The sequence below is a fragment of the Vigna unguiculata genome, chromosome 3 (genome assembly GCF_037176805.1).
Source record: "Vigna unguiculata cultivar grain cowpea cultivar isolate G323 ecotype 2 chromosome 3, ASM3717680v1, whole genome shotgun sequence".
Lineage (NCBI taxonomy): Eukaryota > Viridiplantae > Streptophyta > Magnoliopsida > Fabales > Fabaceae > Vigna > Vigna unguiculata.
The window spans coordinates 26,769,295-26,782,232 of record NC_140794.1 but is presented as its reverse complement, the minus strand read 5'-3'; positions in this window follow the sequence as shown (position 1 = coordinate 26,782,232).

The following is a 12,938-nucleotide window of genomic DNA, read 5'->3' as shown; positions in this document are numbered from 1 at the left end:
TAAATAAAAATTATTTATATAATTATAGTGAAAAAATTAAAGTATGATTGTAATGAGTTAGAAAATAAAAAATAATTAGATAAAAATTATCGAAATAGTATTCTATATGATGAAAATAAACAAAAATAAAAAGGCTTAAATACCTTTTTGGTCCCCATTTTCGTAGTGTTTGTTGCGGATGGTCCTCATTTTGACAGAATGTTTAAAATGGTCCTCATTTTTACCGAATGTTTAAAATGGTCCTCATTTTCGCAATTCGTGTTTTATTTGGTCCTTTTCTAACGCCATTTAAATCATTAACGGAGCATTGCACCACACCTGTACAGTACACGTAACACACCCTAATACAAACCGTGCCACCTGTACAATGCTTCATTAATGATTTAAACGGCGTTATAGAAAAGGACCAAATAAAACACGAATTGCGAAAATGAGGACCATTTTAAACATTTGGTAAAAATGAGGACCATTTTAAATATTCTGTCAAAATGAAGACCATCCGCAACAAACACTACGAAAATGAGGACCAAAAAGGTATTTAAGCCAAATAAAAATATTAAAAAATTAACAAATATGTGTCTTATAAACAATTTGGAGACTATTGGAAGGAATTGCACAAAGAAAAATAAATGTATAATTAAGGGTATGATAAGACGAAAAATATCTTAAAGATCTAAGAAAACTTTTTAAATATCAACATATATACTCAATGGTTGAGAAATAACAAAAATTGTTTTAGTGAAATAAAAGAGTTCTTGAAATGAAATAAAAATTAATAATAATAAGTAATTTTTTTTATATTACCAAGTAAATGAAATGTTTATGCTATTAAACACTTATTAAGAGTATTAAACATTCTCATGTGAAAGGAAAATATACAATAAATAAAAATATTAAAAAATAATAGAAATATTCAAATGTTAGACATAAATTTTTTTTAATTGACATACATCATTTTAACATAACTACATAAAGATTATGATAAGATAAACAATATATTGGAGATGCGAATGAGTTTCATGACAAACCAAATATTTAGAAGAAATAAAAAATAAAAAGAATATATATATATATATATATATATAGAATTATTTAATTAATTGTGAATATTTTAATAATTTAAACGATGATGGAGATATGGCGGGGACAGGTATTATGGCGGGGATATATTCATCCCCATCCCCATCCCCATACCCAATTGAAAAAATCGGGGATTCCCCATACCCATACCCATACCCATACTCTAGTCAATGCGGGGATTCCCCGTCAAAATGGGGACAAGTTCGGACAATATCCACGGGGACGGGTTTATTTGCCATCTCTAATGATGATGATGGAGATTTACTTTCTCATCCAACCAATTTCAAGAGACTCATTGGCAAACTCTTATATCTCACATATACATGACTTGATATAAGTTTTGTAGTGCAGAAAATAAGCCAATTCATGACCAATCCACAAAGCTCTCATTTACAAGCTGCCATTTGCATTCTCAAATACCTTAAAAATGCTCCTGGACAAGGTCTTTTTTATCCTGTCCAAAATTCTCACAGATTTCAAGCTTTTATAGATTCAGACTGGGCAAGTTGCAGCACCACTAGAAGATCCATCACCAGATATTGTGTCTTTTATGGGCATTGCTTAATATCATGGAAATCCAGAAAGCATAACACTGTTTCCCGTAGCTCGATAGAGGCTGAATATAGAGCCTTGGCCACTGTGGCTTGTGAATTACAGTGGTTGCAATACATTGCCACTAAGGCTTGTGAATTACAGTGGTTGCAATACATTGCCACTGATTTATCCTTGAATATTCCTTTACCAATTCCCACATTCTGTGACAACCAATCCACCATACAATTAGCCAAAAATCCTTCATTTCATGAGAGAACCAAACATATAGAGGTTGACTGCCACTTCATATGTACCAAGATAAGTGAAGGCCTCATTCTTCTTTCCTACATTCCTTCATAGCATCAACTTGCGGACATGTTTACCAAAGCCTTATTTCCTGCACCTTTTGTTGTGGATATGTCCAAGATGGGTTTCATTAACATTTATAACCCACCTTGAGGGGGGATATTAGAGATACATGATTTTGCTATTCTGTTAGCATAACCGTTGCTGCCACGTGATACCCCTGCTGTGCATTTTTGTGCATTTTTCTGTTTTGCCTTTTCTCTTTCTGTTAGAGAAAGTTTGTTATTTTCTCTTTTCTTCTTTTTCTCAGTCCTATATAACTAAGCCACTGTATCCCTTTAACCTTGGGTTGATCTTTCTAATACAATGAGAAATGATATACCATCATTCACTAATACTAACCATCACAATGTGTAGGAGCAACTGATAACGATTGTATTGGAAAACAACAATGACTTGTTTGTCTGGACATCAACCAACATGGCTGGGATACATCCAGGGGTAATGGCATACAAGTTGGCCATCTTCAAGGATCTTAAGTCGGTCGCTCACAAAAAGTGGTGTTTGGGAGAAGAACGGTGTAAGACGACAAAGGTGAAAGTGAAAAAGTTACCAAGGTTGGTTTCATAAGAGAAGTCAACACCACTTGGCTTTCTAATGGTATGCTCATCAAAAAATCGAGTGACCAATTGCGAATGTTGACTGACTTCACTACCTCAACATAGTTTGTCAGAAGGACTCCTACCCCCTACTCGCCACGTGTAATAAAATACCTATGTTTTATCTTTATAATTAATTGAGCAACTATTGTTACGAGGTCAAGTCGTTTAGACTAAAGAATTTTGGTGCAATGTACTAGAGGCTTATGGATAAAAATTTTCAGCAACAAATAGGCAAAAACATTGAGGTGTATGTGAACAATATGGTGGTGAAGTCTGAGTTCGTCGATGACCATGCTAATGACCTCAAGGAGATATTTGATCAAATATGAAGATACAACATGCACCTAAACTCATTAAATGCGTCTTTCGATTAACAGGAGGAAAATTCATGAATTTCATGCTGACGGTGAGGGACATCGAGGTCAACCCAGAAAAGTGCAAAGTTATCATAAACATGAGAAGTTACGTAAATCCGAAGGAAATGCAGAGGTCAAATTGATTATTAAGATATTAATCAGTAACCATTTAGAAATTAATTAGCCAAAATCTTAATAACTAATGTTAATAATCAATTTAAAATCTAAATAGCCACTTATTATAATTTTGTATTCTTAATAGTTTATTTTAGAAATCAATAATTTTTAATTTATAAAATAGTATTTAATTTAATAATTACAATTATCAATTATTTTTAGTCTTGTAATTTAAATATTGTCTTATAATATTTAAATATTGTTTCATCAGATCCAAACATCCATAAACCTTCACATGGCGGCAGGTATAATTGTTAAAGTTGCGTTATTTTCAAAATTCTCTCAACTTTTCTAATTTGATGTCTTTGTATTCAATAGTTTTCTGCATTAAGTGATATTTTTTGACAGAATTTTAGTTCATATCAAACAATGTAATATAACCTTTTAAAATAATGGAACCAATTTTTTCGATGATAAATTGATATTTTTCAATTTCTAATATACTTTTTCCTTCATTTCTTATCTTTACTTCTTTGGATGTTTCTTGAGTTTAGTTAAAAGTCAAATCTCCATTTTTAATATATAGATTCAAGTTTGTACAAAGTTTATAAATAGATAAAGTTAGGTTTTATAAAATCAATTTACCCTTTTTATCGATTGAATAATAATACAAAACAGCTTCAAAATAAAGTCATTTAAACATTAGGAAACCAAGTCTATTGATTCAAACTATTTTTTTTAAATTAATTTATTGAGTATAATATATTTATTTATTCGTCCAACCAATGTTTTTTTTTTCTCTTAAAAACAACAAATTTTTAGTTATCTAATAAATTTACAGAATTATATATTTGATCTCTATTTTATTATTAAAATGTAATTTAATCTTTATATAATATCTTTATAATACAATCCAATTATTATTTATAATATTAATAAAAGAATTCTTCTATACAAACATAAGATAAGGTAAACTAATTTACGAAAGAAACAAACATATATGAAATAAACAAGTTTCATCATAATGCAATACACTTCAAGTAGTCATAGAGAAATACAACATACAATATAAGGACTCTTTTAACTTAATTATCTAGATAATACATTGATATATATTCGTGGTGGTCTCTACTACTCTATAGAGTCATTATCAATGGGTTTCACCCTACTATAAACAAGGTTAATCCTTTCACCTTACCACACTTCAATGAACACACTACAGAAACTCAACTAATGAAATTTCCCCCATAGGATTCCTAACATTATATCAACTCATATCCCTACTATAAGTTTGGGAAAATCAAGAATGTCAACAATTAAAACCAGCCAAAAATAATAAAAAGCATAACGGAACCAAAAGCAGAACTAGCGCTTGACGGTATCAAAGGCATGCCCAACGCTAGCATGACAAGGGCTCATTGCCCATTGAGTACCCAACGACCTAAGCTAGCACCTAGCACTGGAAACCCTTTGAGCTCTTTGTGATGAGTGCGCCTAGCAATGCAATCCAGAGCCTAGTGTTAGAGACCACCAGAGTTCTGTGGAACAATGGCGCCCAACAGTACAAACCATTGTTGAGCGCCCTAGCACGAATTTGTCCTCTGACTTTAAAACTTTAGCCTGGCATCCATGCTCCAAAGATGTTGCTAGAGGCCATGACAATAAATCTCAAATTGAGTGTTTTGCTTGTTCAATTGCTCAAACTAGTACTTCCCATTCTTTTCTTAACTCAATAGTTTTGAAAAACCTGCTATAATTTGTATTAGTTTGACCAATTACTCAAGTACAACTCTCTCATTCAATCATACAAAAATCAACAATTTAACCCCAAGCAAAAGGATATTCGGAGCATCTAACAATTTCAACAAATTTTCACATTCACAATGTCAAACTTAAAGGCTTCAACATACAAAATTCATCATTATAGGTTAAGTAATAGGATACTCAACTCAATTTCACACCACTATTGTTTCACAATACACAATTTCAAACACACAACCACACGTAACATCAAGAAATCTTAGCTTTCCTCACCTAACAAAGTTGCTCAAATAGCTCTTAAGACAATTCTACACTTCCAACCCACAAGATGCTTTATCTACATATAAAATCATCAGAAATATGATCAAACCATAATATTATGATACCTGATCTACAAAGACTCATATAGATGACTAAAAGAGCACATGTAAGCAAAACAATTTGAATCGAGAAAAAACAATAATAAATCAACTTACTCAGTTGAAGAAACAAATCAAATGAACTTGAAGAACTTGTCGCAAGGATCACTTGAGAGTGAGAACAAGAAGAGAGAAGATAAAGTACTTAGAAAAGTGGTTTCTAGAGAGATAATGGTTTTATTTAAAATGAAATCTAGTTATTAGAAATCTATTTATTTTTCAAACCTTTTATTACTAAAACAATATAATGTTACCTTTTTACAGAAATCACCACAACTCTTAAGCTATTTTCTAGGTTTTCACAAAAATGAAAAGTTATTTATAACAAAATTATCAAAAATTTTACTTTTTATAATTACCCTGTATAAAAATTATTTTATAATTTAACAATATTTTTTGTTTCAACAATTATTATAATAATAGTAATTTATTATTATAATAAAAAATAATATAGACATATGCACATAATTGTAAAAGAAACATTGAACATTTTATTGATCAACTCAGCTTGAAAGATCAATATACAAGAGTATATGTACAACTGAAAAACTGTTAAGAAGAACCATCTTGTACACATTTGCATGGAAAGGTGTTGGATGAAGAAACTTGGTAAACATGCCCGCAAGTTGATGTTTTGATGGAACATGAGAGATAATAATGAGTCTTTCAAGAACCTTGGTCTAAATGAAGTGGCAATCTACTTTTTTATGTTTGCTTCATTCATGAGAAAAGGAATTCTTGGCTGGCTGAATCGTAGAATGATTATCGCAGAACACAAGAAAAAGGCATGGGTATGGAAAGGGCTACATTTTAGCTATGATGCACTTATTATTAATCTTAGAACTGACATAGATTAGTCTAAGAGGTCATTACTAGTATGGTTGTATTGGGCTAAACAGAAAAATGGAAAATACAATCTTTCTAATGGTTCCTTGCAGGTTTATGAGTTCTTACAATGGTAACAATCATAGCATTTTTCATAACATGGAAGTGTCAGGAGATAGATTTTATTGTTTTTACCAATTCTTAAAAGGGAAAAACTTTTGGGCATAATCTGAATTATGTATGAAGCAAATCAAAAAAAAGGCACAACTATCTCAAGCAAGCATATGGAAAACGGCGCCTCACATGTAGGAATAGGACAAACAACTAACAATTTAGGTTTTAATAGAATCTTTGGAGGAGATTGAAACTACCTTATACAAATGATTAAATTAGAGAAAATAACAGGTGGACTATGTATTTTGTTGCATTGCTAAGTAAGTTAGCTCTTAGCCCTTCTAAAAGTAAACTCCAGACATTAGGAACCGATTGAAAGGACATGTTAATTGGATATTTCTCATGTAATTAGCTTCATAAATATTGTTTGGAGTTTATTGTGTATAAATACATTGTATATGGGTTAGAGTACCCTAAGTACTCTATCTTATAATTATATAAATACACTTATTGCTGATAAAAAAAATGGAAAGGGCTAGATCATCAACAACATATTTTAACCATTGTAATTCAAAATCCAGTGTGGCTAAAGCCTTGTATTCAACTTTTGTGGAACTACGAGAGATTGTAATTTGCTTCTTGGAATTCCATGATATTAACCAATGACCATAGAATATGTAGTAGATTGTTATAGATCTTTTAGTGGCACTACATATGGTCCAATTCGAATTAGAGAAGGCTTGAAGCTTGTGAGGATTATCTGCTGGATAAAAAACGCCTTGGCCAGGTTCACGTTTCAAATACTTGAGTATGCAAAAAACAGCTTGAAGATGTGGTTGTCAAGGTTGAGACATAAACTGGCTAATTTCTTAGACGACAAAATAGATAATTGAATAGGTTTTGGTCAAATATATTAATTTGCCAATTAATCTTCGAAAAATTGTTATATCGTAAAGAATAACACCATCTTCTACATTTAATTTCATAAATGGGATGGAAGGAGTATTGGTTGGTTTACATCCAATGAGACTAAATTCAGAGAGAATGTCAAGGCAATATTTCCTTGGGTTGAGAACAAGACCATGGGTGGAAAGGACAACCTCAAAATCTAAGAAAAATTTAAGTTGACCAAGATCTTTGATATGAAACTGAGCATGAAGATATAGTTTGATTTTGGTAATGAAGGAGATATTATTGTCATTTAAGAGAATATCATTTAAATAAACCAAAAAAGTTTTGATGGATGAAACATTATGTTGAATGAACAACGAGCGGTCAACAAAACTTTGGATAAAACAAAAAGTGAGTAAAGCAGAGGTGAGCTTAGCATTCCATTGCTTGCTGGCCAGACGCAACCCATGTAGAGATCTTTGTAGTTTATAAACCATCTTAGATGTAGAATGAAGAAAGCCATGAGGAAGCTGCATATAAACTTGTTTAGTGAGATCTCCATGAAAAAATGTGTTGTCAACATCAAATTGGTGAAGAAACCATCTAGAAGAGAAAACAACATAAAGAAGAAAACACATTGTGGTTAACTTCACAATTGGGGGAAAATTTTCAAAAAACATCCACCCCCTCTATTTGTGTGAAACTATGATGCACAAATACAATACGTGTATCGGCTACGACACGTATCCGATATGTCGACACAATTATTTTTAAAATAATAGGATACAATACGTGATAGATACGTTATGGTTTAATTACTCGGATGGTACCCACTTTGGTAGGAGTGTGTCAATTTGGTACCCGCCGAAAAGTGGGGACTAAATTGAAACAATCAAGTACATATGGGTACTAAATTGAAATCAGTACAATGACAGTTGTCACACGTGGCATTATCCTGCCACATGGCACTGACATTGCCACGTGTCAAAATAGGGACTTGACACGTTGCAAAAAAAATTTTTACAAAAAAAATTTAAAAAATTTAAAAAATTTAAAAAAAATTAAAAAAACGTGAGAGTGACACGTGGCCTGCTGTTAACGACGTTAATTATTTTTTTCTGAAAGGGACCTGATTGATGCACTTTTTCAAAAGTGGGGACACAATTGACACTTTTTTTTCGGCGGGTACCAACTTGACACACTCCTACCAAAGTGGGTATCATCCGAGTAATTAAACTATACGTTATATATGAATAATGAAAAGTGTACAATAATTCTTACAAACATAATAAATATATGATTGTTAATGTGTGAATCCAAATTTTCCAATTAGAGACCAATTATTTTGGTAGTCAAAACCTTGTAGCTAATGTTAATGACCAATTTAAAAACCAATTCATCATTAAAACTATTTTAATTAACAATTTAGAGACCGATTATAATTTTTTGGAACTATTTTAGTTGTCAATTTTGTCACTATATAGTGACTAATTATTTTTTGTCACTAAAATTGGTTACTATTCAAAGATTTTATTGTAGTGTACTACTACTTTATAAATTAAATACTTCATTGATAAGTATCGTTAAAATATCCTAAAGTATCAGACACGATACGTGTCGGATACGTGACCCAAGTTGAAGTATCGGTGCATCATAAGTGTGAAACCTTGAGCCACCAATCTTGCTTTGTAACGCTTAGACCCATTTGAATGGTATTTGTTACGATAGATCTATGTACAACCTACATTTTTCTTTCCAAGAGGAAGAGCAACCAAGGACTAAGTTTATTTCTCAGAAGAGCATGTGATTCAACCTTTATAGCATGCCTCCAACAATCAAGTTGACTTACTTCTTTGAAAGTGGTGGGATTAGATGTACCAGATACAGAAAAACAAAAAATAGTATGATTATTTGAGCATTTAGAATATGACAAATAGGAATCCAAAGGATAGAGAGTAGTACAAGCAGAACTAGATGACTAAGTTTATTTCTCTGAAGAGCATGTAATTTAGCCTTCATAACCTACCTCCAACAATCAAGTTGACTTGCTTCTTTGAAAGTGTTGGGATCGAATGTACCAAATACAGAAAAACAAAAAACAATGTGATTATTTGATCATTTAGAATATGACAAATAAGAATCTAAAGGATAGAGAGTAGTATAAGCAGCACTAGATGAAGAAATAATAAAACATTAGTAATCAGTTAAATAAAAAGGTAATTTTCTTACTCAAGTGGAAACTCTTGAATCTGATTTAGTAACTTGAACTTGATCAGTATGTAAAGAACCAATATTTTTTAAAAAAATTGAGATTTTCATGTAGATCTGAAGTGTTATGTGCAAGTGTAACAGAAGAATTAAAGAGAGGTGTGTCAATACTGAAATCAAATTTATTATGGTCTTGTAATGTTATTGACAATATCAGTATGTGGGTTAAAAGAATCATCATTGGGATAACGAAGATGAGTCTCATAAAGATGTCATTTGAGAAATAGAAAAGATTTGTGATTGAGATTATACAAAAATAGACTTTAGTAACACTTTTAAGTTTGGTATGTGCAATTGTAAGACTGTTGGCAAATACACGTAAATCATGCAAATAAGGGGAATGTCCATATAAAATTTCATAAGGGGATTTAAGTTTTGAAAAAAGATTGAGAAGCTTGTTAATGATATGTGTAGCATGATTGACAACAAATAACCAAAAGCAAAAGGGTAAATTGGCTTGAAAAAGTAATTCATGACTAACATTAAGTTAATATTGGTGCTTCCTTTCAATAATACCATTTTTGAGGAGTCTCAACACAAGAAACCTCATGCAAAATGCCTTTGTTGGAAAAAAATCATTTACAAAGAACTTTTACCATTGTCAGACTTGATTTTCTTAAATTTTAAAGTAAATTGTGTTTCTATTAGTTGAATAAAAGATGAAGAATGGTTATGACAACATATTTGGTTTTTAAAAAATGAATTCATGTAAATTATGTAAAATCATCAACTATGGTAAAAATATGTTGAAAATAATCAATAGACGTATGAGCAATAGGGTCCAAAATATCCACGTGTATGAGTTCAAAGAATATAGAACTACAATTATGACTATTGGGAGAAGGTAATTTCTTTGTTTTCCATAATGACAAGCATCACATTGAGGTAAAGACTCAAAAGTGATATCATTGTATTAGAAGGCAAGTATTTTAACATTTATGAAATGTGTGGCCTAGCCTAAAATGCCACAACTAAGAGTTTTCAAATGCCATTACAAAGAAAAACTGAAAAGGAAAACAATGTGTATTAGATGTATGTCTTCACAAATTCAATTGGATCTTTACATGTAAAACAAGTCATTCTTTTAATTAGCTATACTAATCATTTGATAGTTGGATATATGCATGATGTAACGATGAAAATCACAAAATAAAATCATGTAATTGAGGATGGAAATTAATTTTGGAATGGAAATTAAATGAATCGCAAAATCTGGTACCTAAAAAGTGTTTTTGAGGATTAAAGGTCCAAGATGAATGGTGCCAAAACATTTGGCAAAAATTGTGGTTTGATTAGGTAATTTTATTGGAATAGGCATGATAGGCTGAATGGATGTGAAAAAAGATTTACAGGGACAAGTATGATTTGTTGCCCCACTATCTAGAATCCAATGACAAGAAAAAAAATTTTCACCTGAATGATTGGTAGATGAAGTCTAAGTGATTAATAGAAGACAAAGTGTCCTTGTTTTGTTGGAGGAGAGTTATGAGGGTCTAATATTCCTCTTTTAAGACATGAAATTGATCTTGATTAGAACTATCTCCCGAGGAAGAAGGTTGTGAAATAGTATTTGGGTCTACATTAACCAAGCTGACCGAAGGAGCAGAATTGGAAATTTAAGTGCAGTTGGATCTTCTATAGCCTAGGGAAAAGCAATGTGAAAGTAACGAGTGTCGATGGTGTGATTGGTTTTCTTGCATTTCTCACAATATTTTTTGTTGCGACCAACAAGTTTTGGGATGGGAAAGGTTCCTTGTGGAAGTCGATGATACTTTGGTGGAAGCAGTAAACACAATGGAATCTTGGGGTGAAGGAATGGAACGCACACTAAGAAAATATCATTCATGTTGCATTATCATAGAAAAACTCTTCACAGGGGAATGCATGGGATCTATCATCATGATCTGAGATCGAACTTGAGAATAAAATCAGTCAACTCACGAAGAAAGTGAATGACAATCATCTTTGCGTTCTCTTTGAAGCTAAATAAGAAGACCACAAGAATAAGAACCAGAACAGGTGCAAGAAAGAATACACCGATGCATTTTTATTTCTTTCCATAAGATCTTCAATCGAGTATAATATTCAGAAACAAAAGAGTCACCTTGTTTGCAACTTTGAATGTGTTCTTGAAGATCGACAGTGTGAAATTTATCAGCATGCAAAAACCTATCTTTAAGATCTTACCATATTTTTGCTTCAATTTCCATCCACATCACTGAATGTTTGATAGTTGGACTCATTGATCTCGTAAGCCATGAAATCACCATACGATTGCATTGACGCCATACATCATGTAACAAATCATAGATCGAAGGATATGGGAAGGCATTTATGATAAGTTTTTTCGTTATTCTTGGTTTCAAGCGCAACAATCATTTCACATTCTCAGTGATAGTAATTAGTTTCCATGAGAAGGGCATAAAAAAGAATGGAGAATGCTAACCCGTGCCCTTAGGGCACTCGTCAAGGAATCATTAATGTGCATTGGTAATATTATTTTTACATTGAAAACTGAAATAATTAAATACATTAATTAAAATAGTATAAATGCATATTACAAATTTTCTAAAAACAAAAATACCCTTTTAATTTTAGACAAGAATTTTTTGATACAAAACAAAGACTTTGGAACTTTTAAAGTCCCAACTCAAGTTGATACTTTAATTGTTTTTTTTTCAATTTTAGATGTTCAACACTATTTTTTTTTCTTGATTTTTCTGTTAATTTAAACTTTCTTATGTTTAATTATATTTAATTTTTAACAACATTAAAATATATTTTTTATTATTTAATTGTTTTTTAATTTTTATTGATGACTATTAAATAAAATATTAAACACACATGTACAACACTTATGGGTATTTTTGTCATTTAATTAAAATAAAATTGCATTAATAGTTGTTAGGTCAGATTTTAGTTAATATCACACTTAACTATGTACTTTTATATGATTCCGTGTATATTAACTATCCTTAACCAGTGCTATAAGGACACTTGTTAGCAAGACCCAAAAAGAATAAGGGCTAGATTTTCTCAAGGATGGAGATAAAGAGGATTTGCAAGATTGATAATATGATCAAGTGGTTGATTGGGATAAGGGTTTTGGATGTTGGAGGTCATAGTTGATCAAGAAAACAAAAAAAAAAAGGTGTAGAGACAAAAAGTTTTTTTTTTTTTTTGTTTTTTATAGTGATACCATATTAGTGTTTCTGAAGAGAGAAAAATAGAACACTCATAAACGAAACACTAAACACTATTGATCAACCTAGCATGAAAGATCAGTATACAAGAGTATATATACAACTGAAAAACAGATCAATGGAAAAACTTATTATAACGGAATCAATTGTATACAAAAGCAGATATTCCCTAATAGTCTTTCTTAATAAATTATATTAACCCAAAAAATTCATTTAAAATTCAAGTCTTTCCTTTAATCTTTATTTTTAAAAACTACACCATTGTCCCCCTAGTTTCATATGTTCATACAAAGTACATAAAACAAAGTTTTTAAATGTAAACTTCAAATAACGAAATACAACATTCAAATAGAGGCGATTTGAGGAATTTACCATTCTCAAAAGAGCTCTAATGTTGTTGCC